Below are 16,117 nucleotides of genomic sequence, written 5' to 3' on the forward strand. Positions count from 1 at the left end.
TTCTAATTGATAATGTCAAAGTCCATAATTTCAGTTTCGACACCAAGAACTCATTGCCCCGGGTGACGTCATAATCAGTTATAAAAAAGTTGCGACTAACCAGCTAAATAAAGCTCGAACAGGTATAAAGTAACATGGCGCTATATTCAACCGGTTACGCGCGGGCATTTGTAACTATTTATCATTTATCGCGGGCATTTATCACTATGTTGTCGCTGCTTTGGTTTTTGCTCCCCATACTGTTGTCTTTTATACGTCAGTTTTAGCCTGCGGATTTATTTTTTAAACTGACATGACTGGGTTTTAACGTCATATACTCAAGGCCGCTTCGGTGGGCTAAGGGTTAGAGCGTCCGTCTCGAAATCGGCAAACCTGAGGTCAAGTTTGGGTCAGTTCCAAAGACTTTAAAAATGGAACATGCTGCTGCCTCGCTCTGCGCTCAGTATTGTGAGATTAGAGCAAGGGATTGGTTCGCCCAGTGTCGATATAATGTGTAAGGGTCGGGTATCATCGGAATCGAAATATTCCACTCAGAACAAGAACAAAAGAAGAGAAATATGTTCAGAATATAATATTTCAAGTCTTTCTGTTGATGCTTACTTCACTTTTAAAGTTTCCTTCTCTTTAGTGTTGTTCGCAGCTTTGCGCCGACAAGACACTGCAATGGATAAATGCATTGTAAATGTAGGGGTCAAAACATACAACCGTATACCAGCCGTCATCTGGTATGGCCGTGGCAGGTCAATAATGCCAGGGCCATTTCACAAAACAACGTTCAACACAAACAACCAACAGAAACAAGGAAGTGCGAAATTACGACGAATTCTTACAATGAGAAGCAGTCAAGTTTTCAATGATGTTGGAAACCTATGCATCAAAACAGACTTTCATAACCAATACGAACGTTCGAGGTCAGTAATGGCAAGGTCAATTCCCAAAAATAACGTTCAACAACCAAAGAACTATGGGAATCACCATGAAAGTACGAAATTACGACGAATTCTTAAAAAGGAGCTGTCAACAGTTTCAAATTGAGTTGGAAAGATGTGAGGAATGTTCTAGGCGATAGTTTCAAATGCTGAACAGTTTTCATTAGTCTTTCCTCTGATACTTTACTTTATGTTTGCGTTTCCTCTCCCTTTGAAGCAAACAGGAAAATGGCATGGCCTCGGACATTTTCCTCTATACCTGTGGTCTCTTCCCGGGAGTTCTATTTTACACAGCAATCCCTTCCTAATCAAACACATACTGAAATTCCTTTAGATTCCTTTTTATGTTTTCACGATGAAATGCTGTCTGTTTAGTTCAAGCGCCATCCCGCTGACTTTAGGTTATATATAACGCCAGGCCCCAGGGTTTGGTTGCCCTGAAAAACTTCAAACACGTCTTCATCAGATGAACAACCATCATGGTAGCCACCGTGTCAGATTTATGGACTGGGGAAATCATTTCAACTGTACAACGATAGGCAAGTTAATAAGCCGAAGAGTCTGGTGGAAGCCAAAGCACCTGTACGCTATAAAAACTAATCTGTCAGACTGACAGAATGCAATATTTTTTGACTGATGGCAGGAAAGATTATGTTACTACTAAATATTACGTTACGTTTCATTTTCATGTTTACTAAATGCGATGACAAATAAGCATTCATAGCTATTCTAGACTACTGAGGTCTAAGTAACGTGCCGGCATTTTTTTTATCTAATTCTGCTTCAGTCATGGTGCTAGGTGGCGCATAATTTCTCCTATTTAATCATATACGTGAACCCTTGAATAAGATCTTAACTCAGGTAAGTTAAGAAAAGGCCTTATTTCACCGGTTACCTTTGACTTTTTACTAGTTATCACTGTTACCGCCGTTGTGGTTTTACTCTTTATGCTGTAGGTCTTATATTATAGACGTGTTCTTTTGGTCAGCAGAATTCTTGATGTAGCCGGATATTATATCGCAATAACAATTTATTTCAGCATCACTCGACAGAAATCATAATATCGTGTTTAATTTAACACATTAGTCTTAAAAGTGTACAAAAACTGCCCCACAAAAATAGCTAGAGAGGGAAACTTCACAAATTCGACCCCGTCTTTATGGAAGTCGATAAAGGACATCTCGCTACCTCGTTACCTCGCCCTGTATTAGCGAAACGAGATAAGGAGGTTGCAAAGCGACGTAACGATGTAGCGAGGTAGCGATGCAAGACAGCGAGGTTTGCAAAGGGCAAGGTAGCGAGGCGGCGAGGCGGCGAGGTTGCGAGGCGCGGCAGCGAGGTGGGGAGCAGTTATTAATCGTCCTAGTGCCAGGCTGAGGCCTACACCATGTGCAAGTTGGGTTATTGAAACACCTGGCATGATGTGATGCCGGCGGAAGTCAACACTGTAATTGCCAGGACGTGGAACTATTATATAATAGTCCCAGCTAGGTCAGTACTTAGTTTAGCTGAGATGTGAAGGGAGGGCTATGGGAATTGAGGTGCAAAAGGAGGGGAGATTTTTTATTATTGTATATATAGTGATCGCTTCTCCTTCCATCATTGTCCCTCTTATTAATCTTTACTACGCCATATTTCAGTACTGGTTGGTTGTATTTATTTAATAATGTATCTATTTACGACATCCAGCATTGTTGTGGATGGAATGGATTTGATGACACTTTTGTCAGTTTTGACAGTATTATAGCGGTTTATCTCCTTGTGTTTACTGTTATACATGTGCGAATGAATATAAAACCTCGTCTTAGCCGAATGGAAGCAATGGTGGGGTTTGGTCAGATCTTAAAGGTCCCCTGTAAGTCCCCTGTAAGAATCATGCGTGGTAGGAGATTAATTAAATGGACTGTGGTCGTTGGATGCCGAGCGATGTAGCGAGGCAACGAGATAGCGAAGCAACGAGGTAGCGAGGCAGCGAAGTAACGAGGTAGCGTAGAGAGGGAGCGAGGTGACGAGGTAGCGAAGCGAGGCCCCGAGGCAGCGAAGCGTGGTAGAGAGATGACTTACCTCACTTCGTTATCTCGCTGCTTCGTTATTTTGCTGCTTCACTAGCTCGCTATATCGCTTCGCTCCTTCGCTATCTCGCTGCCTCGCCCTGTATTGGAAAGGTAGAGGTAGCGATGTGGCGAGATGTCCTCTATCGGCTTCTACACGTCTTTCTTGATCCATCCTGTAGGAAAATTTCTTCAAGTTGGGTTTCATGTTTTAACGCATATAGCTTCAATCGCACAAGTGAAGTAATTCAGAGAACAGCACAGTGCAACACTGAAACAAATAATACTTTTTAAGAAGACGCCGTCTGACTATTTGCCAGGAAACAGGTTCATAGTCACACGCCGAGGTTTATCAGCTACAAGAAGCGAGCCGAGTTTTGGAAAAGCAGACGACAGCTCGTTCAGGCTTCCGTCTGCCAGCATGGTGTTAGCCTGTGTATACGGAGCGGTCTGTGACAGATGATGATACGCGAGAAAATGTTTACATCTGACGTTCCTGGTGTTGGTTCCTTCTCGAAACATCAGGCAACGGGGAACCATTCCTGCATTTAAATGGTCTGATACTTCAAGGGGGAAATGCACTGCACACATATTGGGTTTCAGAGGCCAAGTGAAAATCTGGATTTCCCTCGTCCCTGGTAAGGTCTCACAACAACCGACATGGAACTGTTCCCGTGTTTTACTGTGTCCAACCTCAAAAGCGAGGATGAATTAAACATACGCCTTACATACGCATAGGAAAACATCCACCAAGCTTGGCAGGATATCGTCTTGAATTAGAAAAAAGGTTTCGTCTTGGTTACGTTTTTGAGTTGTGGAAATTCACGCTGAGCATAGCTTACACATGTTTTCCTGTGAACATATAACCGCACTCTGATTTCATCCGTCTGCAGTTTGTATTTACAACCAATACAGTTGAGGTGTTTTACTGTTTGTTTGCTAGTAGTATATCGGTGCAAGTTTCCATGGTGACCAATCACCTATGTTAATCTTTGTGCCTACAGAAACATTCCTATACCAGCCGTCAACCAATATGAACGTTCCAGGTCAATCTTCTCAAGGTCAATCATCTCAAGGTCAATCATCTCAAGGTCAATTCGCAAAACAAAGTTTAACACGAACCACTAAAGAACTAAGAAAGTATATTAAGTACGAAAGTACCATGGAATCAAGCAAAGCGAAGCAGTTAAGAGTTTTTAATGATGTTGCGAGCCCCACATGTCAACACTGATCCGGTCAAAGCGCGCACCCGTGAAGCTACAGTTTTATCATTTTATTTCACAGGTATTTAACGACTACCTCAAGAATAGTTTACCTATACGACAATGGCTAGGTTTACTTGTGGAAGAAATCCGCTACAAGGTGCCCGCTACAAGGAGACCCTGTCCTGACAGAACAAAACTATTCTTGAAAGATATGTTAAAACCAAACCAAACCGATAAACATTGGTGCCCGTGGCCGCCATATTTCCAGTGCTGCCTGCCTTACCCGCCATGTTGATGACGTCAGAGAGGGCTGCCAACAATATCATCAGATGCGGGTACATCTAGGGCCGACGACAACTTGACAATTCACTGTATATGCTGAAATAAGTCACATATTACTTTATGATCCTTGGAAAGAAGGGGTGGGGGGGGGGGGGTTGAAGGAGTTGATTCTTGTCCTCCATTGCTGATAGAGCCCTGCTATAAACAGTTCCTGTCAGTATTGACTGGACCTGAACTAAGAAGGTATCAATCACCCGAGCTCTGTTCATCTTCTGTCACTGAATCGATCTTCCATATGATTTATGGAATGACAATATGTACCTAATGATATACAATGAATAACACTGGTCGCTCTCAGACTAACTGGGTCCATCGGGCGTGCTGTCTACAGACAATGATCGCCAGACAGTTCAGGCCCCCACGTGCACTACGAGCAGTACCGGATAATCTCGACCTCACCAATGATGTATTATTCAACCATCTCTTTGACCTTCAGATCCAAGCATTGCTTATGTTTGGACGCCGACGGCCCAGGCACAAATTCACAGGGCTTAAAGCAAACCCGTAACTATTATAACGTAGTATATCTGTGTGAGAAAGCTAATGTTTAATTTCCTGACACCTGATAGTTGAGCTGCTGTCTCCGGTCGGATAATCCAGCAGACTGTCTGTGAATACTAAACAAGAGCAATATTAGACAGTGAACGAGTGGTTTTGTTAGGAACGCCCGGTTACTCACCACATTCCCTTATCTTCACACACATCCGAAACCGCTTCATAACACTTTCTTGCTTCGTGAGATACTTTTTGTAGTACATTTCTTTGTTCCAGATATATAGGACAGCTTGACACTGACAGCTTTTATAAATTTGATTCGTTTATTTGACTGATGTATTAAATGGAATACCAGAGTTGTGAAGGCCACGGGTGGAGAAAACACAAATTTTGAAGACAACTTTCACAGATAGCAATTTCCTGTAGGCAATTTGCGCACATTTACCTGCAAAGAAAATAGCGAGCGTAGGATTTGAAGTCTTACCATCCATTAGCCTACATGGGATATGAAAAGAGACTTTTGACCACTTAGTCATCAATCTCTAGATTCCCTCAACAATTCGTCTTCCCTCTCGTGTACACAAACCGTTTCAAAATCTAATGCAAGGGGAAAGCTAAATGCATTAAATGAGAAACGAAATGCATTCCGAAAAGCTGTCGCGTGGCTCTCCTCAAGAATCCGTAAAATTGCGAAAGACGAAGGGCAGTCCGTCCAAGAAATTTATGATTAACTGTGTGAAGATATCCACGATATATTCCACCTTATCACGATGTTGTATCTAGAGTTAGTCAGGGATAGGGCGACTTTACGTGGGAAGGTCTTCATACAACCTGCGGATGGTCCCCCCTACCCTCCACTGGACAGTTTTTTTCCCCCTTAAACTGCTAGCCGCCGTCATATAAATGAAATATTCTTGAGTACGACGAGCACCAATCAAAGATATAAATTATAACCCTAGCAGCTGATAGGCAAGCATACTATGCACTTCGCCACGGTCAATCCTCGACGGAATAACTGATTTTTATTACCTTGGCATATGCTTTGAGAAGAGTAAACAGCAGAGAAAACACAAAAACAGGTTCTACCCAATATGACATGTATTTTCAATGTACATGTACAATGTCAAAAAGGTTGAATCATGGAAACTAACTCTGCAAGCAAGCAGTGAATTAGACTGAAGTTAAGCATAAACTTAAAAGCATTAAACAAGACAAAATAATGAAAACTAGACATTAATTTTGAAAAAAAAACCCCAAAAAACAACAAACAATCACAATCGTCGTCTAATCCGGAAGGATTGACGCATGAAAGCGATCCGTTAGCCGAGAGAATCAAGTAGTTAAGCAGTAACGTACGTACAGGTGTGCTAGTATAAGTACTAAACCGTTGAGATGTGTCTTAAAATGAGTACTATACGCCAGTCAGGAGAAGAAGGTCTATCTGTAATCAATGGAGATAAACGCCTTTTAATGTATTATTTCACCTCTCTTACCTGTGACATTTTGTCTACCATTTGCATTCATTCTGGTTTGCACAAGATTCTCGCTTGATTTCGGCCAACTTGTTTCAGTTAATCGGATAACACATACTTACTTTGGTATTTTATTTCAGACACGGGCCTTTTTGTATTGTTTTTTGGCGCACATTCAGATTCAGCCGTCTTTAGATAAAATTATTGTAGCAGGGGTTAACGAGTAAGCCGGAATATTAATGACAAGGTCATACTTTAACCTCAAGGTCACGTCTTGAAGTACGTCAATGTATAATATAACACACGTTATCACTTTCTGCATTGAGGAAAATAATTTATCCTGATACCAATATAACATTTTGCATGGTGTAAAACTGAATGGGGGACGCCAACTTTGTCCATATCAACATCAACGTCCTTAAAAGAAAACGTGAACATTAAACATCCTTAAAACCACACACTATTTTCTAGGGCTCAATTCTTCTCAGTAAGCTCAAAAAGCTCCTTGCATGGCGCACGTCAAGTTTCTAATCCTTTAAAACAACGTTTTTAATCATTAACAACGCATGTTCATGTTCCATTCCATTGCCCTCCTTCCTTAGAAGAGAACTGAAATCTGAAGGATGAATCTCTACTCTTCTGACTACACTGTACATGTAGGTAACGCACAACCAGGTTCCCACAGGACTCAAGGTTCCAAGAATCTACTCCGCTCCAACATCTTCCGACACTCTTACGACACTCAATCCAGGAATATAACTGGCTGGCTGGCTGGCTCTGTCACAGGGTGCACACTACCTTATATTATGTCCCCTGACTCCAGCATACCATTACAGGTATTAAGAGATCACAACTTCTTAACTTTGGTTGTACCTACAACTTATGCTTCACTCAGCAAACAGTGAGATCGTCAAGGTAATCCATACTCTCCCTGAATAATTCACAATATGGCTTTAGTTCTATACCTTTATCCACAAAACAAACAATGTCTATCCTCAGAATTCTAGATCACCTCTCATCCCCAAACACTTCACCATACACCTGCACCTTCATCCAATAGAACATGTCTCCTGTTTTAGTACTCTAGGCGCAAGCCTATATCAGAATCTTTCATATATCCTGTTTCCGTATACAGTGTTCATTTGCTGGTCAAAATTTCAACATTTTGTGCCCCTAGTATTTTCCATGAACAGAATGCCTTTATTTGACAGTAGCAGCCCAGTCATCTATTCACAAAAATACTGTTGACTTCAAACAAAAACTACTACACGTCGGTACCTTCATCCTCGGGCGGATGCCCTTGATTAAATCAACACTGTTTTGCTTCAAATTAAAGTTTAAGTCAGTGCTCTCATTCTTTTTTGTCCAGCAGCATGTTAAATGGTACCATATTGTCAAATCTCTGGAAACCAACCGTCAGATACGTAAATCATGCGGCTGATATTAACTTATTGCCAGGAGTAGCAACCAGCCCACTGAGACGATTGGCGTGCAGCTCACTGGGAGGATTAGCGTGCAGCCCATTCGGAGCAGTAGAAACCAGCCCACTGAGACGATTGGCGTGCAGCTCACTGGGAGGATTAGCGTGCAGCCCAGGCGTCGGAGTAGAAACCAGCCCACTGGGCGCTGTAGTAACCTGCCCACTGGGAGCAGTAGCAAGCAGTTCCCTGGGAGGATTTGTAGGCTGTCCATTCGCAGGACTTACAGGCAGTCCATTTGAAGAAAATACAGCAGACAGACCACTGGGAGGAGTGTCTACGAGAACTTCCCTCGCATGACAGACTTTTCCTTGGATGAAACCTCCCTGCTTTGTGAGGTCTTCTAGTGACCAGTGTGGTATAACACAGAGCTTTCCCTAGGTGACAGCTCCATCCTCAGAGAATGATAACATGGTGTTTCTATGACGAAAAACCATCATGGTGTTTCCATCATCACATACTGAAGTGTGCGTGCACAGTCTTGTCCTAAGAGGAAGTCTGCAGAGTTCAGTACCTTGGTGTTCTCTACTGGGCTTAGCCTCATGGTGTTTTTTTCAGAAAACTGTCCCAGGAGAACTTCTGCAAACGATTGTCCCGTGAGGTGCTCTTTTGGGATTGGTTGTGAGAAAGATGTCCTGAGAAGACTTTTGTACACGGTATTCCCAGGGTGTTTTATATCAGGCCTCATTCTTAAATTCTGATCAACAGAATGGGTGTAGGTAGCCTAGCTAATTCAGCCACGGGGTAACTATCTAAAGAAGGTTCCACTCACAGATACGCCATTGGGGATGAGGGTCGAACTACAGAAAACCTGATGTTGTCCCATGAAGCCTATGGCAGGGCTCCAAATTATCAAACAGGATTATCTTAGATATTCCCCAGAGATAAACAAACAGAAATCTTTTCACAACCAACAGTGTTGAGGGTGTCTGGGATAGATTGGGGAGTAATAATCCAATTCAGCCTCCTAGCACATTTGGCCAAGCCCTTCACCGACCGTTTACTAGACAGTACCATTAAACACACAGTTCTGGCTCCATCAGGCGATCAGCTCACGGAAAGGTACACGTTATCAAAATAAATCGCCAATTAGAAACTGTCCTTTGTCTTCTGGCAACGTTCCTTCTTGCGTGTCTACCTCTGTATCATCTTAACGGTCACTGTATCTGCCAAATGGACAGTACCTGAAAACACAAACAGGAGATAATATAGTAATATAGTTGTGTTGAAACTCTCAGAATAGATATAAGAGTGAGCGCACATACAGCTGCATTAATTAAACATTAACAGCATGTGTTCAAACTTAAGATAATTATTTTAAAAATGCACAGATGAGTATGAGTGAAATCAGTATTCAAATCAAGTACCATGTTAATATAAAAGATGTCAATAATAAAATATTTATCTCAATTGCGCGTTGGTTGCAACTTTTCATATATCCAACGTGTCAGTCAAACTCAAAAGGATGAACATACTGTCCCTAGCACCTGCACGACTTCAAACTAACCATTTTATTTAGTGTCCCCAACTACAAAATACGACGGAAAACACTTTTCAGTTTTGACATAATTAAGAATTGTCCTTGTGGAATCTTATGCCGGTGAAAACATAGAGACAGCTTTCCGGGAAGTTCTGGATGACCATTATTGTTCTTATCCTTCGTGATAAACACTAATCATCACAGATATATCTTTAATAAAAGAACCTAAATTTTAATTACTCCGTGAAATTATGCACTGATATGTCAAGATATTAACGTTATTGCCGTATGTGTCAACACTCAATGGGTAAATAAAACTTCATAATCATAAAATAAGCGAATAAAAGAGATGCACATGAACATAACGTGTATCAAACTAACGTATATATTATCATCCAAAATGGTATGAAACTGGCAACGGCCACTTGTACGTATGTCCTCTAGACTTTAACCCTCCCTCTATACCCACATGACATACGGAGCACTTCACAAAAACCATACCAAAACATAAACTAATAATAGAATATGGAATTACTCCAGACATCTTCGAGGTGTACCAGATGCCAAAAAGATTTCCAAATGAATGGTCTTGGAATCAAAAGTATCATTGTAAAACACATGCCTGGATACTACATAGCACAGACCACCAACCACAGTACCGAGATCTACTGAAGTAAGTTTGCCCGACAGCTTTCTGATACACAGGTCCCTGATGCTGTGTTTGAGTGCGGAAAGGGGCGTTTAAGCCGAGCAGAGATCGACGAGATGTGGACAATCTGGTGTTTGTGTGTGGTGGGAAAAGACTGGGCTAAAACTCTCTTATATTTCATAATCCTGCCACGACAAACAGGATAAACCATGGCAAGAATGTCACCCCCAATTATTCTATAAACACATCCATCAGGCTAGAGTAACCGATTCATCTCGGTACCAAATGGGCCACACTTCTCTACACACATGGGCAGGCCAGGGAAAAGCTTTCGCCCGGTTTTAAATCGTGTGGGATAAGTGTTGCACACGTATGCTGTTTGGGGGATAAGTGTTGCACACGTATGTTGTGTGGGGGAAGTGTTGCAAACGTATGTTGTGTGGGGTAAGTGTTGCACACGTATGTTGTGTGGGGTAAGTGTTGCGCACGTATGTTGTATGGGGCAAGTGTTGTACACGTATGTTGTGTGAGGTAAGTGTTGCACACGTATGTTGTGTGGGGTAAGTGTTGCGCACGTATGTTGTATGGGGCAAGTGTTGTACACGTATGTTGTGTGAGGTAAGTGTTGCGCACGTATGTTACGTCGGGTAAGTGTTGTACACGTATGTTGTGTGGGGTAAGTGTTGCACACATATGTTGTGTGGGGCAAGTGTTGGACACATATGTTGTGTGGGGTAAGTGTTGCACACGAATGTTTCACGAATGGGTCACTGATATTTCTGTAGACTAGAAGGAAAAATCTCGCTTTATGAAATTAACTGCATGTTTTGCATACTCCGTTTCCCATATTTTGCACACTTTGTTGTTCATGGTCTGCACACTCCATTTCTCATTTTGCACAATCTTTATCTAATATTTTGGAGTCTGCTTCTCATATCTGCACACTGTGTTTCTCATTTTAAGCACACTCCGTTTCTCATATATATAAAATTAAGGTTGTGAAAAAACTTAAAACATATATGTATGTGTATGAGCATAATTCTATATATACCAGCTCTACTTTCTGGTAAAAAAGTGAATGTTTACCAAGCTAATGCAATAGACACTACTGGAGGATGCAAATACAGCACTATACAAATTTATGTAGCTAATGGAGATATAAATATCAAAAGCCGAAATCACGCATCTTGGCACATGATGCGGCTTCCTGCCGGCAAGTGTTGGTCTTGTAACAAGGTCACAAGTAGTCAATTAATATCATATTTACAGCGTTAAATTTAGATGCACCTCAGGCATATTTTACTTTCCTTGTTAGTGAGGTACTAGAATTAAGACGTCACCTTTGCCCGGAGGCGCGCACAAGCACAAGAAAAAACACAAACACAAACACTAAAAGGATTCCTTCAGTCATCTGATAAGTCTTTGTACAGGAATTATCAGGTTCGGATCGACAATAAAAATGAAGCATCACACACCTCTGGTTACCCGCTACCACGGAAGAAAGACGGGATCTCTATTCACAATGGAAACTAGCCATTAAATGACAGGAAATGACTGACTACAGCTAACGCAGGTTTGATGGGATAAGAAACGGTTACACGGATAATCAATACGTTAATCTATAAGTGCGTGCATGAGAAAAGCCTGGGCAGGTGCAAAAGACTTCACAAGGCAACACAGCAATAGATCCCTGGCCTAGTCAAAGAGTCACAGGCTGATAGAGGAAGTAACGAACCCACTTGTCAAGTAATTTATAATGGTGACTTCAGCATTTGGCATCAGGATAATACAACCTACAGTGTGTTTATAGAGCGATGTCCTCCATGCTAATCTAGCGAAGCTTCTTCCGAATACTTGTGAGTTCATTTACCATTCTATGCGAGAGCGTAACTACCTGTAACGACTTTTGTAACCACAATGACTCTGCCCTAACACTCTCCTGCCCTTAACACTCTCCTGACTAGCCTTTAACAGTCTTCTCGCTACAAACCAGTTAGAGGAAATTTCCACCACACATGTTTATCTACTGACACACCCAATGCACATCTGGGATATTAGTACCACACAAAGACTACAGACATGTTTTCTTTTTCTTCTGAGTGACAATACATTCCACATTTTTAGGCTTCACTTAGGATGCCAATTAATTTTTAACAGAACGAAATCTAACATAAAGATACAGCATCACAATATTACCAAAGAAAGGAGATAACTTCATATGCTAAAAACTTTGGTAAAAACCTGAAACATTAAATTTCATAAGTTTCTGTAAGGTAGCCCTCGAACTTCCTCATCAGAGTTTACAAAATCCGTGCAATGTAATAATGCATAGTATTCAAACCAAGAAATGAACATCATGTGATAAGTCTGTTGGGGATATTGTTACCCTCTCTTGGTTTTCAAAAATACCGAGAAACCTAATTTCTCAAAGATTTGGACTGAACGGATTATGCACACTGCATATTCAACCAACAAATGCGTCCACATACATGCTTGAGTATGCTCTCGCAGCCAATTCCAATCCCTGGGTCTAGTACACATGTAACAAGTGCCGGCATGGTCTCAAGTCTACCCACATTGTCACTGCCCTCAGACAGGAAAATGGTACAAGCGGAGCAGGAAAGCAGCAATTTATAAACGCGGGGAGTCAACCGACAGAAAAAAGAACTGCGCGGTATTTCACTCAAATCACGACCAGACCAGCCAAAGAGTTCCTTCTGCGGAATCTGGTCACACGATGTCTGCAGTTACAGCAAGGTGAACTTCTAACTCTGTCCCCGATTTAACTTGTTATGAGACAGTATAGTAATGGTAAACTCGACTGTTCGTTGTGGTGACCTTGGTCGCAAACGGCACTGGTAAAACCAATGTCCCTTGTGATGAAAGTACAGTGTGATAAAGATTCCCACACGTGCATGGGTCAGTGGTAAAGTCCCCTGTTTACTCTGAGGGCATAGTGGTATTAAGAAGCAACACAATGTATTGTAGCGGTAAAATCTCATCCGCTGCCAAATAATGCGGTAAAGAAGCATGATAGTGTATTTGATCTTGGTCGGATACACAGCACTCGTTAACCCTCCTGTAACTGATACGAAGATGACATACATGTAGTAGAGAACCACGGAAGTTTATCCACTAACAGAAAGCTGCTGTCAAGGGACAAAAGTAGAACCTGACACTGTCTTTGTATCTCAATACATACAGAGAGAAGACCTGTACATGCATGTCAGGAAAGACACCGAAAGACACCAAAAGACACTATCCAAACCGTGTAATTACCAACACAATCACTATATTAAAGCTTCACTTCTTCACTGGGAAAGCCAACGAAAATTCCAATAAGACCTGCTATTTTATGGAAACCTTAATGTCTTTTATGGGGAATGAAAAGGGTTAAATTTCACGAGAAACGTATATGTGTACCACATTATTTCACTGCATTGTCCAGGCATCTTGTCCAGTTCTGGATTTCATTCTCTTAAGCGGGGAGCGCACTTTTACCTAACTATATATATATATATCTATTTCTTGCAACTTTTTTTTTCTAAACCAGGAAGGTGTAGAATCTATTATAACCAATGGACAACATAATTCTACCCCCCCCCCCCCAAAAAAAAAAAGACAGGTGACGAAAACATGTCCAGTTTTGTGATCTAAGCCAGATCTTCTGTAAATCTGAGATCTCTGACCGTATGGACAACTCCCACGTGTCTTTTGGTTACCCACGCATCTCCCACATCCTGGCCCTGGTTCCCGTCATCCTGACAGGATTAAGTCGTCCCAGCTTTGTCTCCCTGCCACACACAATGGTGAGTGTCCGAACCCCGCCTTCAAACCTCGGGAAACTATGTTGCCTGAGAGGCACCTGGGTGTCATCTTACCGTCACTCAAACAAACCACTAAAGCACTCCAGATTGTCACATTTGTTTAAAGCAGACGACAAATAATTCCTTTTTCAACATGTTACTGTGTTTGTGTCGTGTTATATATGCCACGGTTTGCTACACTGGGAAACGTACAAACAAGGTTAGGACCCCTGAGCTAAAATACCAACACCAGTTTTTGACAAGGCTTCTAGTAATCAGAACCCCAATAAATTCCACATGGAGAGTAAAGCCCAGTCCAGACTATCCAACATCACTCAACTTTTGTTGACTCAACAAGAGTCAACTTAAAGCTGAGTGAACAAGTTGAGATGTGTTGAGTAATATGTCCGGGCTCCTCAATTTCGTTCAACAACACTCAACACTATCCAACACGGCTGAATCGGAAATGTGCATGTGTATTTTTTGTCAACGACTTGAGTGAAGTTGAGTGAGCGGGCGTGTAGAAATAACGTGACCGTCATAAAGCACATGACCTGGGCAAAATGGCGACAAAAGAGAGAAACTGGTCTCGTGCTGAGACGTCTACGCTGAACAGCCATGGTAATAAGTGCTGCCCAAAAACCCACGAAACGATTCTTCTGGCTGCTCGCCATTGTGTCTCATGTATTTGAGAAAAAATATGGAGATTTCCCTCCAATTTATCGAAAAAAAAACAAAAACAAAAACACACAGCTCAACATCGTTCAACTCACGTCAACAGTGTTGGATAAAGTTGACCAATCTGATTTGTAGTGTGTACGGGACACTCAACTTACCTCAACATCATTCAACTCACGTCAACAGTGTTGGATAAAGTTGACCCATCTGATTTGTAGTGTGTACGGGACACTCAACTTACCTCAACATCATTCAACTCACGTCAACAGTATTGGATAAAGTTGACCCATCTGATTTGTAGTGTGTACGGGACACTCAACTTACCTCAACATCATTCAACTCACGTCAACAGTGTTGGATAAAGTTGACCCATCTGATTTGTAGTGTGTATGGGACACTCAACTTACCTCAACATCATTCAACTCACGTCAACAGTGTTGGATAAAGTTGACCCATCTGATTTGTAGTGTGTACGGGACACTCAACTTACCTCAACATCATTCAACTCACGTCAACAGTGTTGGATAAAGTTGACCTATCTGATTTGTAGTGTGGACGGGACACTCAACTTACCTCAACATCATTCAACTCACGTCAACAGTGTTGGATAAAGTTGACCCACCTGATTTGTAGTGTGGACGGGACACTCAACTTACCTCAACATCATTCAACTCACGTCAACAGTGTTGGATAAAGTTGACCCATCTGATTTGTAGCGTGGACGGGACACTCAACTTACCTCAACAGCATTCAACTCACGTCAACAGTGTTGGATAAAGTTGACCCATCTGATTTGTAGTGTGTACGGGACACTCAACTTACCTCAACATCATTCAACTCACGTCAACAGTGTTGGATAAAGTTGACCCATCTGATTTGTAGCGTGGACGGGACACTCAACTTACCTCAACATCATTCAACTCACGTCAACAGTGTTGGATAAAGTTGACCCACCTGATTTGTAGTGTGGACGGGACACTCAACTTACCTCAACATCATTCAACTCACGTCAACAGTGTTGGATAAAGTTGACCCATCTGATTTGTAGCGTGGACGGGACACTCAACTTACCTCAACAGCATTCAACTCACGTCAACAGTGTTGGATAAAGTTGACCCATCTGATTTGTAGTGTGGACGGGACACTCAACTCACCTCAACAGCATTCAACTTGCTGTTGAGTCAACAAAAGTTGAGTCTTGTTGAATTGTCTGGACGGGGCTTAACGGATTCAAGGACCATACTTTATTTTATCCCAGATATGAAACCAGTTTCTAAACACATGTAGTGCAAACACAATATTTTAGTTGTAAACCAAGGCTGATACAATTGATGTTTTGTTTGTACACCAAAGTTCATACCATGCTTTGGTGAAAAGCCAACGCTCTTGCCTCAGTTGCACATGAAGTCAAAAATATCCCATCCTTGTCAAAATCAGAGCTTTGGCCAACTGTGTACATACATATACTACGACTATATAACCTTGATAGCAATGAAATTGTGATATGTTGTGATAAATTTATATCATATCTA

General features: G+C 41.7%; 1 protein-coding gene across 3 annotated transcripts in view; it reads right to left on the reverse strand.

Annotated features, from left to right (window-relative positions):
• Window positions 1–6,102: 6,102 nt before the first annotated feature.
• The window catches only part of LOC135477403 (zinc finger CCCH domain-containing protein 10-like), a 135,838-nt gene continuing 125,823 nt past the window's right edge, over window positions 6,103–16,117 (reverse strand). For all 3 annotated transcript variants that reach the window (XR_010445193.1, XM_064757474.1, XM_064757475.1), the window contains one exon: window positions 6,103–9,156. The gene's annotated coding sequence lies outside the window, so the exon portion shown is untranslated. The remainder of the gene's footprint in view (window positions 9,157–16,117) is intronic.

The sequence above is a fragment of the Liolophura sinensis genome, chromosome 11 (genome assembly GCF_032854445.1).
Source record: "Liolophura sinensis isolate JHLJ2023 chromosome 11, CUHK_Ljap_v2, whole genome shotgun sequence".
Lineage (NCBI taxonomy): Eukaryota > Metazoa > Mollusca > Polyplacophora > Chitonida > Chitonidae > Liolophura > Liolophura sinensis.